Genomic DNA, 12,911 nt, shown 5'->3' with positions numbered 1-12,911 from the left:
CAATAACATTTCTCTTCCCAATATTTAAAAGGGAGATATACAACTTTTGTATCAGCATTCACCATCTTTAAGGAACACTGCCTCATACCAGCAAGAAATCAATAACAATAATATTTCTTTTTTTTCTTAAACCCTTACCTTCCATCTTAGCATCAATATCAATTCTAAGACAGAAGAGCAGTAAAGGCTGAGCAATGGAGATTAAGTGATTTGCCCGGGATTACACAGCTAGGAAAAGTCTGAGGCCACATTTGAACCCAGGTTTAGCTCTCTATCCATAAAGCCACCTATCTACCTCCAACAATAGTATTTTTATAGTATTTTAAAGTTTGAAAAATAATTTATATCTTATCTTATTTAACCCTACCCTCACAATAATCCCTATTCTACTATTATCCTCATTTTGCAGATGAGAAAATTGAGACTCAGAGATAAGTGACTTATTCAGGGTCATATAGCTAATAAGTAACTGAAATAAGATTTTAAATCAAGTCTTCTTTATTCTAAGTTTATTATTATATCAAGTTGATCTGGTGGCAACCTGATATAATACTAGATGTAAAACCAGGAGGGCCTGAATTCAAATCTTGCCTAAACTCTTTACTCCCTTACTCTAAGCAAGTCCCTTATATTCTCTAAACCTTAGTTTTATCTATAAAAATGACTAGATAGTTTCTAATGATCCTTCCAGCTCCAAAACTGTGATCCTATGATTGACTGAAATTTTCACTTACCAATCAATTACTTTGGCATCATATTAAAAGAGTCTTAGCGTCTACTGTCCCATCACAGAATTTAAATGGGGTATAAAATGGAAACTACTTCCTCACTTAAGCTGCCCAGTCCCTAGAAGAATATAGACCGAGGCAAATCAGAAGGAGTAAAATAATGTATTTGTCTCTTAGTATTTTCCTTTCCATATCCTCACCCTTTCTGATCCCCACATGGCAAAAATTTTCTTATAGAAATTCAGTCTGTTAAATTTATTGTTCAGCTGAATGAGCACATAACATCCAGCTGCACCAGAGGTTCATAACTGCTGCAGATTAGCTAACAGATTTGTTGCTAACCAATCCAAGGGTAAAAGACAGTCTATTAGTCAAGTGCTTGATGAATCAATTGCATCCGATTGTCATTAAATTTACATATATGGCAAAGGCACTCAGATAGCTCTCCTGGGAAAAGACAGCATACTCCCCTTCTTCCCCCCAGCATATATGCACACATATACTCCTTGTTAAGGACCTTAACTTAGAATGCTGGATTATCTGTTCTTCTGGCTATAATTATTTTAGCATGGGAGAGAAATTCAGACATTTCTAATATCTCAAAAGTCCTACCTTAGAATATCACTTTCCAAGATCTGGAAAAAAATAATCATCACAGTTCTTTTATCCTACACAAGAGAACAAACAGGTGAGCATACATGCCACAGATGCTCTAAAAGTACAGATTTTCGCTCATCCTGCTAACACTTACACTTACAGGAACAGAGCCTTAGAAACCATGCCTGTGAGTAACCATGACAACTTCTAGAAGTTAAAAAAAAAGTTTGTGGGTTGTTGGATTGCTGTTGGGGATTTATGTGCTTTAGTGGTGTGTGGGGGGAATTTTTTAATTTTTTAAAGATAATATCCTTAAATAACATTATAGGCTGTGTTGGAACAAAGTCCAATACTGTAGCTGTCTCCTAACTTCTAATTACCTTTGAAGTGGGAGGATGTGTGTCTTATGGTTTGTAAAGTAGAATCCTTAGATTCTGTTACTGGTTCACTATGTGAACTTGAGTAAATCATTCTAAAACAGAAGGTCCCCTTGTCTTACAAAATGGAAATGGAGTCATCCATAAAATGGAAGACCAAAAAACTTGCCTAGATCCTTTTCTTGCCACCATGCTCTAACAGAGAGACTTGAAAAATTCAGTATTTACCATGGCCTCTTGAGATTCTGGGGAGAGAAAGTATAAAGACAAGACCCTGGAGGAAGACAAAATGCTATTCAGAGTTTACAGCCCTGGCACACCAGCAGCCTCTCCCAAGAAATTTCATGTGAGAATAAAAATTCTCAGGGCCTGAGGTTGAGATGTCCTTTATGCCAGACTTTCAATCTGTCTATAAACACATTAACATTTTCTCATCTAAATTTAAATTTTAAAAAATATATTCACAGACCCTAAAAGGATATCAACAACAATACTTTTAGGTTCCCACTTGCTGATCAATAAATATAGAACAGGCTCTATTGGCCTCAGTGGAGAAAAGATGGTGAGTTCTTTGAACACCCAGCAATCCTCTGTAAAAGGAGAATGCCTTCATTGCTAAGAGAGGCCCTTAATATATTGTTGATGTAATGCGTACACATGCAAACACACACACACACACACACACACACACACACACACACACAGAGTCTCACACACTCAACCATTCATTCTGTTCTTTCTACTATAATGCTGCTTTAACTTACTGCAGCAGGCACTGTTCTGTAATGCAGATTACCTTTATTGTCTGCAAAATACCTCAATGCAGAACAATGGTTCAATCCCTTCCCACCAAATTGGTTTTCTAAATTTTGAATTATTACATATATTATTATCTACCAGAGTTAAAGAGCCAAGCCACATTGACAGCTGCCTGAGAGTTCCTTTCCCAACCACAGGGTCAAAAGGATCATGTTACATTGCTGTTTAAAAAAAAAAAAAGTAATATAGTTTTTTAAAGGCTAAGAAAACCCTAAACAGCCTTTTCAGCCTTTTGATTTCCTGTAATTGTAGTATCTTAGCTAATGCAAAGCCTGGCATGATGACTGGCTGAATTACATCTAATGTCAGTCCCACCACCACATATTGAGCCTCTTCATAGCCATCAAGGAATTAAAAACCCTAAGTGAGAAGGGGAGGGGTGTAGTGAAGAAAAAACATCAAATAAAGAAAGTTACCAGGAACTACAAGTCTCCTACATGAATCCTATCATTAATTAGACAGCAGAAGGGCCAAAGGGTATCTCCTGGATCTCAACTTTTTACTGTAAAGATAATCCAGGAGTATATTTCCTCATTAGTTAATAAAATTTGAACATATGTGTAAATCAACTAACCCGATGCCTGCAATCGAGTTGATATTATATATTCTATGAATTAGAGAAAGCTTTTTTCCAATAGTAGTTCTCCATATATATATATATATATATATACATATATATATATATAAAATCCCTTAATTGTTTCAGATTAAATAAAAATTTAAGTTACCAAATATACATTTTATTTACAATGAAATCATTGTATATAATAAAACAAAGTCAGAATCATTTATATTTTTAAATATGAGAAACATCAGTCACCTCATATATTCACTGTAATAGCAGATGACTTTTCTTCACTTCTGAGAACACAGTTCCATCATTTGCTTCATTCATTATACCAAGGAAATTTTATCCTCTATAAATATTTTCAGAAATGGATAAAATAGGAATTTGTTTTCCTAGACTATGTATGTAAGGAAAATCTATTTTCCTCACTTGGTGGGGGTAGCAATGGGAGGCATAGATTATAAAAGCTTAGAAAGGGAAGAGGGATAGAAAGGAGGAAGGAAGGAGGAGGGAGGGAGGGAAGGAAGGAAGGAAAGAAAATATGTTAAGAATTATTTTCATGATCTTTGAAAGATAAAGATGAATTATTGAGTTTATACCCTCAAAAATCAAAGAAAGAGGAAAAGGACTCATAAATCCAAAAATATTTATAGCTTCTCTGTTTGTAGTAGCAAAGAACGGGAAGCTAAAAGAATTTCCAGAAATTAGGGAATGCCTGAACAAGTTATGATGAGTGGGTATAACAGAAAGTTATTGTAGCATTAAAAAAATGACAAAAGGAATAGTTTCAAAGAAATCTGGGAAGACTTGTATGAACATATGAAAAATAAATTATACAATAATAGAAACATTATAAAAATTATAAAAAAATTTTAAAAGACTTAAGAATTCGGACAAATATAGTGACTAGTGATTCCAGAGGACTAATGATAAAGCATGCCACCCACCTCCATATATAGAAGTAATGGATGTACGATGCTCTTTTTTTTTTTTGCCAAGGTTGACATCACAATATATTTTACTAGACTATGCAGAAAGGATTTTTTTTCAGTTGGTGGGGAAAACATGAGAAGGAAAGGGGGATTAGGGATAGGGCATCTCTCTCCTTCAAAAAAGGAGAAGAGAACAGAAGGAAGAACAGAAGGAATCATAGACCAGCAGAACAGCTTTGAAAATTCCATGTAGAATTTTGTATATGCTTTTTTAAACGTAAGCTCTTCATTAGTGAAATTGAGTTCTATTTCTCTTACTCTATTCCAAAATATATAAGGAAATATGTTTTTTTGAAATTTGGTGTTTGTTAGGTTTAGAATTAAAAAATAGAAAATAAAATAAAGATAAATAATCAGTTCCACCAATAAATAAGGCTTCTCTAGCCCCTGTGTTCTCTAGCTTCGTTCTAACCATGATAGGAATAGTATCTTCTCTCCAGACCATCATTCTAAATAGTCTTTCTTCATCCTCACTCTTCATAAAATTCTCATTATAATGTATCTTCATAAAAATAAAAGTTGACAGATATAACACGAAAGAAAGTTCTCACCCTCTTTTTCATTGTCTTCCCCATAGTTTATCTCATAGATCAAAAGATATTTTTAAAACACCATCTCCTTGACTCCACAGGGAGAAGCATCTCAGAATGACAGTTACAACTGTAACTCTTAGCATTTCTGCCCTTAATGAGACAGTTAACACTTTCTATAGCCTCTGTAGAAGAGGCTTTTGAAATAGGTGTTATACTACAAAGAAACTTTCCTAGAGAAAACTGCCAAGCAGCTATCAAAGTATTGAAATAATGCAAAAGAAAAATTATAAATGTAACAAGATTGATGAAGCTGAACCTGCTCCCTGGTCCTTTCTGGTGGGTCTCATGCTGGAATCACTTCCAGTGACACATATGCTCTGGCCCTTTGCTCAAGGATATGAGCAACCAGAGAGAGGGTCCCAGTTTGATTGTGTGTGTGTGTGTGAGAGAGAGAGAGACAGAGAAAGAGAGAGAGAGAAAGAGAGAGAGAGAGAGAGAGAGAGAGAGAGAGAGAGAGAGAGAGAGAGAGAGAGAGAGAGAGAGAGAGAGAGAGAGAGAGAGAGAGAGAGAGAAAGAGAATCAAAGAGACATAGAGAGATTTGGTCCCTGAGTTAGGAGATTACCCTATCTTCATGATTGCCTCTAATTCAATAAGTTTAAAAGAAGAATTTTCTAATCTTAGCCTCTGTTCATTTCTTTGGAATGTGTGTTTGGGACCCTATCAGCTTTTCCTTCAAATTACATCAGGAATATGGTGAAAGGTATTCTCTCTCCTCTTCTCTAGCAGCAAGTGCATGGCAGCAAAAGTATGTTTGTATAGATGAACCTGAGACTAGATTTCAAGTTCCTAGCTGCCTCTCTCTTTCATATTTCTTTTCCTGCACAAATTGGTAAAACTAATTCTAAGAAAGATGGTCCTAAGCTTGGAGGTTACCCCATGAACTTAAATGATCAAGAGTCAGTGAAAGGTCTGAATGCTGGTTGTTCAGTTCTTGTATTCTTATCGGGTAAAAGACTACTACCACCAGAGAACTGAGGTATGACTATCTGTCTGACCAGAAGATAAAGACCTCAAGTATAATGCTTTGAAAGTACTGATCCAAAGTGGGAAAAAAATGTCTGTTTCTTGCAATGTCTTACAAGTTCAGCAGACTTTACCTCTTAAGAGTGTATAACAGGGCCAATGGGCTTCTATGAATTCTGATTGCCTCTCATTATCTGTATGTGTTTATGTACTTCATAGAGACCTAAGTTACAATTTCATATTAAAGGTATTCATTGGGACCAGCTTGGTGATGTAGTGGATAGAGAGCCAGGCCTGGAGATAGGAGGTCCTGAGTTCAAATGTGGCCTCAACACCTCCTAACTGTGACCCTGGACAAGTTATTTGACCCCAAATGGCTAGCCCTTACCACCCTTCTGCCTTGGACCTGATACTTGGTATCTATTACAAAACAAAAGGTAAGTGTTTTAAAAAAAAGGATTGTCAATGCATTCTTATGAGTCTTTTGATTTTTAAGCATCTCTTTTGATTTTTAAGCATTTCATTTGAGAAGAAAAAAAAATAGCCATCCTACCTATACCCTCATAATGGTACTCTGAGCAACTTTTCAAAAAGGAACTCTGGTAATATTTTCAGGCTTGGATGAGTGTTCAGTGTATACTAAGCATTTAAGAACAGTACTCAGTATAATATAAGTACTTAATAAATACTTTTTCATTCATTCATTTGAGGAGACCTAAACATAAGACAAACCTAAACTTCAAATAAGGAGGTTTACTTAATAACTCCAGGTAGAGGAAAGAATGAACCAGAGAAAAGTCTGGTTCTGTCTCTTTGGGATCAGACTTCCCAAGGTCTTAGAAGAATCCAGATCAGGAACCATCTATAGATGGGTCTTCCCATTGGCCATACTGGAAATTTGTCCAGAAGCAGGGGTCAAATTTCTTCTCTAAAAGTTACCCTTCCCTCTCACCCTGGTCAATCATAGAAACCAAAAGAGCAACCAGGATCTTCTGTACCTTATAGCAATGGGCCAGAGGGCATGTGGTACTAGAAGTAGCCCAAGCATGATTCCACCAAATTGAAGGTTCAGCTCCATTACCTCTGCTACATAAACATATCAATGAGTCCCCCTAATCTACCTGATGAAATTTTTAGTAGGATTTACTTAATAAAAATGGTTAAGGGATGTGCAATTTTCAGAGAGCCCCTGATCTACTTCATAGATAAAAATAAGAATCTGAGGTTACTTGAACTTCCTCTTCTAGTAACATTGGAAGGTATATATAGATTTATAAAGCATGATTAAGCAAATATCATCATCTCTACAAATGGCTGAGATGCAGACGCCTATTCATATGCATAGTTCCATGATGATCTGCAAATCTTTAATTTTATAGCACACGATGTTGAGGCATTCTAAAGAAACAGGAAATTAAGTCAGGACAACTGGGTTAAAATTTTGACTGTTGCTTATTATCTGTGTGATTTTGGGTAACTTCTCCTTACCAGGCTTCAGTCTCCTCATCAGTCCAATGAGGGAGGTTGGCCTAGATGATCCTTCCGGTTTTATCTAGCATTAAGTCTAAAATAGCATGACCACTATCTCTCTCAAATGCTGCCACAAACTCCTGAAACTTCTTGCCATATGACTTAAGTCTCCTATTTGCTGAGACCCCTATTTGATGAGTTACCAAGATGTAAGACCTTCGACTCTTTTGCCCCTGGCCATCAAAATTTTTATAATAAATTCTTATGTCTCAAAATATAAATGAAATGGTATGCTATGCCTTTAAAGTCCCCAGAAAATAGTCCAGCTCAGACCTTTAAGTGAAGGTGACTGATTTATTCTGACTATTCTGACTCTTAACGACATTGCTCTCTTCCAACCGTGCAGCACTTTAATTGTCCATCAAGTGGAGCAGGGAGGAACTGTAAATCTTCCCTCCTGTGCTTCTGGAGCTAAACACTGCTTGACCTCGGCTTGCCAGCCCCATCACCTGCATCCAGGCTGGAATAATGAGGGGGAGGGGAGAAACTTGAAGGGGAAGCAAGAAAGCTCACTGCAAAAAGATCTCCAGCTGCTTCTAACCCCAGGTCATCTGAGAGAAATGCAGTACCAATAAGATTTATCAATGCAGACCTTAGAAAGGAGAAGGCTCCCATAAGCTGCAGTGTTCTTTCAAAAGTGGTCACAGACAGGTGGCCACACCTTCCCTTTGGAACCCAGTCCACAAACCAGTGTGGCTCTCAATACAGTGGCTCAAAATTTTTTTCATTACTATCACTTAAGGACACATCAGCATCCTATTGAAATGAATCAACTGGAAGGGTGAAGGAGGGGATAATAATTCAATATCAAGTCTATGTTTTGTGTTTATGAAAGAATCCCTACTGTCAGGGGCAGGGCTCTCAATTAGAATAATAATGTCATCTCATAAAAGATGACAGCTGCACTCCTGAAGACAAGAAGACCCTTGATGCAAAGGGTCAGTACAGGATAAAAATCCACCTTGATTTTTTCCCCCTCCAGTGGACTTGATATTTTACACAATTTTAGTACATATAAATGCATTCAAATAGCAAATATATATCTAAAACTTCCTTTATAGTACTCATTTTCAAATGTTTGTTTACTTTCTGAAAAATTATCCTTTGAAACTGAAATTTTCCATATCCAATCAAGTATTCTTCTCAAGAATTGAGCAAACTAAACTGTTGTTTGGAAGGAGAGTCTAGTTATTATTTACTAAGTTTTCTTGGAGACTTTTGAAAACTAAAGGTAAGGAAAAGTAAAAGAGCCACATAATGTATTTTTGCATATAAATACCTGACAGCATTAAGAATAAACTGAGTTTTATTTTGCTTGTCTGTTCCATTGGGATAATTCTTTTATTTTATAAGCAAGGAGTTAAGTGCAAAAAGACCTTATCAATGAAACATTAATATTACATAATATAATACAGGTAAATAAGGGGAAATAAAAGTTACAATATTGACAATACACACATAAAGCATTTACCAACACAAGGCTATACTTAAAATGAGCCACTTTGCCCACAATCAGTAACACACATTAGGTCAGAAAAAGAATCCTAATGGAAATAAATTTTAAAAACAGTCATTAAATGTCTACTAAGTATAAGGCACTATGCTAAGTGCTAGGGATACAAAAAAAATGGGTAAAAAAGAAATAGTCCCTTCTTTCAAGAAGCTTTGGGGAGGAAGGAAGGAAAGAAGAGTAAGTGAGTGTGTGTATATATGTATCTGTTTTTCTCTAATACTTTTTTCTTTTAAGGCTCTAAATAATTTTATTTACATAGTCTCAATTATTATCCCTGAAGTTTATATTCTCATTAATTTAAATATGGTATGGGGAAACAGACAAAATTAATTAACTGTCCCATATTCACACTAATATTTTACTTTCACTGTTAGAGCAACATTATCTACAATTACTATGTTGTTTCAGTTGTTTCCAACTCTTCATGACCCCATTTGAGTTTTTCTTGGCAAGATACTAGTTGGCCATTTCCTTCTTCAGCTCGTTTTACAGATGAGTAAACTGAGACAAACAGGATTAAGTGATTTGCCATGAGTCACACAGCTAATAAGTTCCTAGAACCGCATTTGAACTCAGGTCTTCCTGACTCTAGACCCAACATTCTGTCCCCTGAACCACCTAACTGCCCCAGTAACAACAGCAGATGTATAATAAATATATTGTTGGTCATCATAAGAACCTACCTCCAAAATGTTGATTCGCTTGAGTGCTGGTAAATAGTGCTAAAACATAGCACTATAAGGGGGTAGCAGGAGAGACTACAAATCAAATCCCTGACCAGGAATTCTGGAGACAGAGGCATTGGGTGGATTCAGAGAGATTGCAATAGCCCCACATGAGATGTCCCAGGAGCCTTGATAACTAAAACACAACAACCAAAGACACCCTCCATCTGGCTGGTAGATGAGGAAAGAATATGTGACAAAAGAAGGCACATAGAATATCACTGAAGATAAAATGAACTATTTTAATTATATGAAATTAAAAGCTTCTCCACAAACAAAATACGTATAGTTTGGATCAGAGAAAAATAGTTAACCAGGGAGAAAAATTCTTTGTAACAAATTTCTCTGATAAAAATCTGAAAGCCAAGTTATGAAGGGAACTAATTCAAATATATAAAAATAAGAAACCTTTCCCAGTAGGGAGAAATTTAAATACCTACTAGGTACGAGGTGCTGTGCTAAACACTTTCGCAAATATTATCTCATTTGATTCCAACAACAATTTGGGAGATAAATGCTATTATTACCATCGCTTTGCAACTGAGAAAACTAAAGTGGAGAAAGGTTAAGTGACTTGCCCAAGTTCACATAGTTAGTTAATATGTAAATAGAAAAAGATATGAACAGGAAGTTCTCAAAATATTTTTTGAAAAGATCAGTTATCAACAATCACAGTTCTTAATAATACAAAGTACAAAGAGAAGTGCAAATTAAAACAAATTAGAAGCAATAATGCATAACCATCAGATTGACAAAGATGACAAAATATGAAAACATCACTTATTAGATTTATTATGGAAAGACAAGACAGTGATCTAAATCATTCTGGAAAGCAATTTGGAACTATACCTCAAAAGTCATTAACCCTAGCCCTAAAACCCTAATCTCAACCCTTTGACCCAGAAATACCACTAGTCTTACCAAAGATCAAAGAAAGGAGGAAAGAACTCATAAATAGAAAAATAGAATTAGCAACACTTTTTTCTGTGGCAAAGAACTAGAAATAAAGCTGGTACCAATTAGTTGGGGGCATCATATATGTATGTAAATAATGAAAGAGATGGATTCATAAAAATCTGGGAAGGCTTGAATTAACTAGTATAGATTGAAGTAAGCAGAACCAGGAGAACGATTTTTGCACATTACTAAACTATACAGAAAAGCAAATGTGAAAAAAATTAAAAACTAGAATTAATGCTTTGTGGGAATGGTCCAGTTTGGCCAATCTGCCAGCAGACTTTCACCAGCTGAGTATTCATAAAGTGGAAGAAAGAGGTGAAAATGGCTAATTAGGAGTCCTGCAAAACTGCAATATGTCCAAACAAGAATTGAATAAAAGCCTCCTGGCCAACTGTATTCATAGTTATGTTACTGAATGTTATTTAAATCATTCCGTGTTAAATGGTTACCCCTGATTTCCTTGTAGGAAAAAAAATGACTAGTCCTTTAACCAATTTATATTTTATATTGAGTATCTCTTCTTGCTTTCTCATGTTGTGAAAAGACAAGTCAAAGAAGTAACATTGTACCCAGAATATCAGGGTAATTTTTCACTGAGCTAATGAATATAATTTCTCTCTAGCAATGACCCTGAACTGAAATGAATGGGAGTATTAGGGGTCTCCAGCTTCTCTATCTCAGTTGCAGTGTCTTTATTAGAAACTCAAAGATTTCCAAGTCCAGGAAACTGATGCTGTCATGCTTTCAGTAGAGATAAATAATGGGGCATACATTTTCAGACATAGATAATGTATAGATTTGTTTTGCATTATTATACATGTTTGTCATAGGGGAGGTCTTTTATTTCTCTTTGGTGGAGACAATTACTAGGGAGAGGAGATGTGGCAATAGGGGAATAAAAAGAAAAAGGAAGAAAGAAAGAAAAAAGCGCTAATGAATTATGAAAGCAACTGAAGAGAGCAGAAAGAAGTTAGAAGTCAGAAAGTGACAAGCAGGGCAGTGTTGAAACTACCATATTAAATTTGAATTATCCAAAATAAAAACATAAGCTGTATGTAGTGGGAAAAAGACAAAGAGAAGTTCACTGTTTCATATATGGTCCTTTTTATTGTTCTTAATATTGAAGTATTCATGTTTCTCAATATTTACAAAGTTTATAATAAAAAGAAAATATTTGTGGAATGATTAACTGTAGTAGATTTAGTTGCTCTCAGCAATACAATGATCCAGGATAATTCTGAGGGACTTATGACAAAGAATGCTATTTACCTCCAGAGAAAGAACTGTTGGAGTCAGAATGCAGATGAAAGCAGACAATTTTTCACTTGTTTATTTGGGTTTTGTTTTTGGTTTTATAAGATTATGCACTTACAAAAATGAACAATAATACATGTATAACCCCTATTGAATTGCTTGCTATCTCTGGGAGGGGGAAGGAAAGAGAGGGAATAATTTGGATCATATAACTTTGGAAAACTTATGTGGAAATTTGCTATTAACAGTAATTGGTAAAAATAAAGAAACTACCAGAAAAAAGAAAAAGAAAATATGTATGTGCGGAAGAGGGAAGGAGGATTTGGGGGAAAGGGGGGGGGGGGAGGGGGAGAGACAGACAGACAGACAGACAGACAGACACTAACAGGTATAGTCAAGCCATGGAAAATGGCATAACCAGGGAGTCCAACTTAGTAGGGAAAAGCAGTGTGAGGACATTATGAAAAGAGAAACAGAGTTTTAAGCCATATTTTTTTTTTAACTTTTACCTTCCGCCTTAGAATCAAGACTATGTATTGGTTCCAAGGCAGAAAAGTGGTAAGGGATAGTCAATGGGAGTGAAGTGACTTGCCCAGGGTCACAGAGCTAGGAAGGCCACATTTGAACACAGCACCTCCATAGCTCTAGGCCTGGTTCTCAATCCACTGAGCTTCAGCTGTCCCTTGAGCTATATGTTCTTGATGTGTGTCTTAGTACCTGTAAAAGTATAATCCAGTCTTATGAAGAGAATATTTGTAGCAGTAGTTCTTACTCTATCTTTTCAGTAGGTGCCTTTGCTTTGAGTACCTACCAGCTAACTATTAAAGGTAAACATGAATACAATATAGCACAATCTCAGCTATAGTTTTAAGAGTGAAGACTCCCAGAGTGCCCTTAAGAATCTATGAGAGGGGGCTGCTGGTTCAAATCTGGCCTCAGACACTTCCCAGCTGTGTGACCCTGGGCAAGTCACTTGACCCTCACTGCCTAGCCTTTACCACTCTCCTGCCTTGGAACCAATACACAGTATTGATTCTAAGACAGAAGGTGAGGGTTAAAAAAAAAAAAAAACTTCCCTATGTTTAGTTGGAGACAAAGGGGTGCTGTAATTCCTGGATGATCTTAGGCACATTACTTAATTCCCTCATCATTAGCTCCAGTTTCCACATCAATAAAATGAGTCAGTGATCAGTAGAGCCTGTCAAGTCTGTGTCTAAAATCCTCTGACAATAGGGTGACTGAAGAACCCTCTTAGAGTCTTTCCCCCCCTAGGAAAGAATACATGAGCCTC

The 12,911-nt window shown here is 36.1% G+C and overlaps 1 protein-coding gene across 7 annotated transcripts in view; it reads right to left on the bottom strand.

Annotated features, from left to right (window-relative positions):
• RBFOX3 (RNA binding fox-1 homolog 3) overlaps positions 1 to 12,911 on the bottom strand; it is a 1,135,878-nt gene that overhangs the window by 1,108,375 nt on the left and 14,592 nt on the right. The window lies entirely within an intron of this gene.

The sequence above is a fragment of the Monodelphis domestica genome, chromosome 2 (genome assembly GCF_027887165.1).
Source record: "Monodelphis domestica isolate mMonDom1 chromosome 2, mMonDom1.pri, whole genome shotgun sequence".
Taxonomy (NCBI): Eukaryota; Metazoa; Chordata; class Mammalia; order Didelphimorphia; family Didelphidae; genus Monodelphis; species Monodelphis domestica.
Note: the sequence above shows the minus strand (reverse complement) of the source record. Positions and strands in the feature narration are given on the sequence as shown.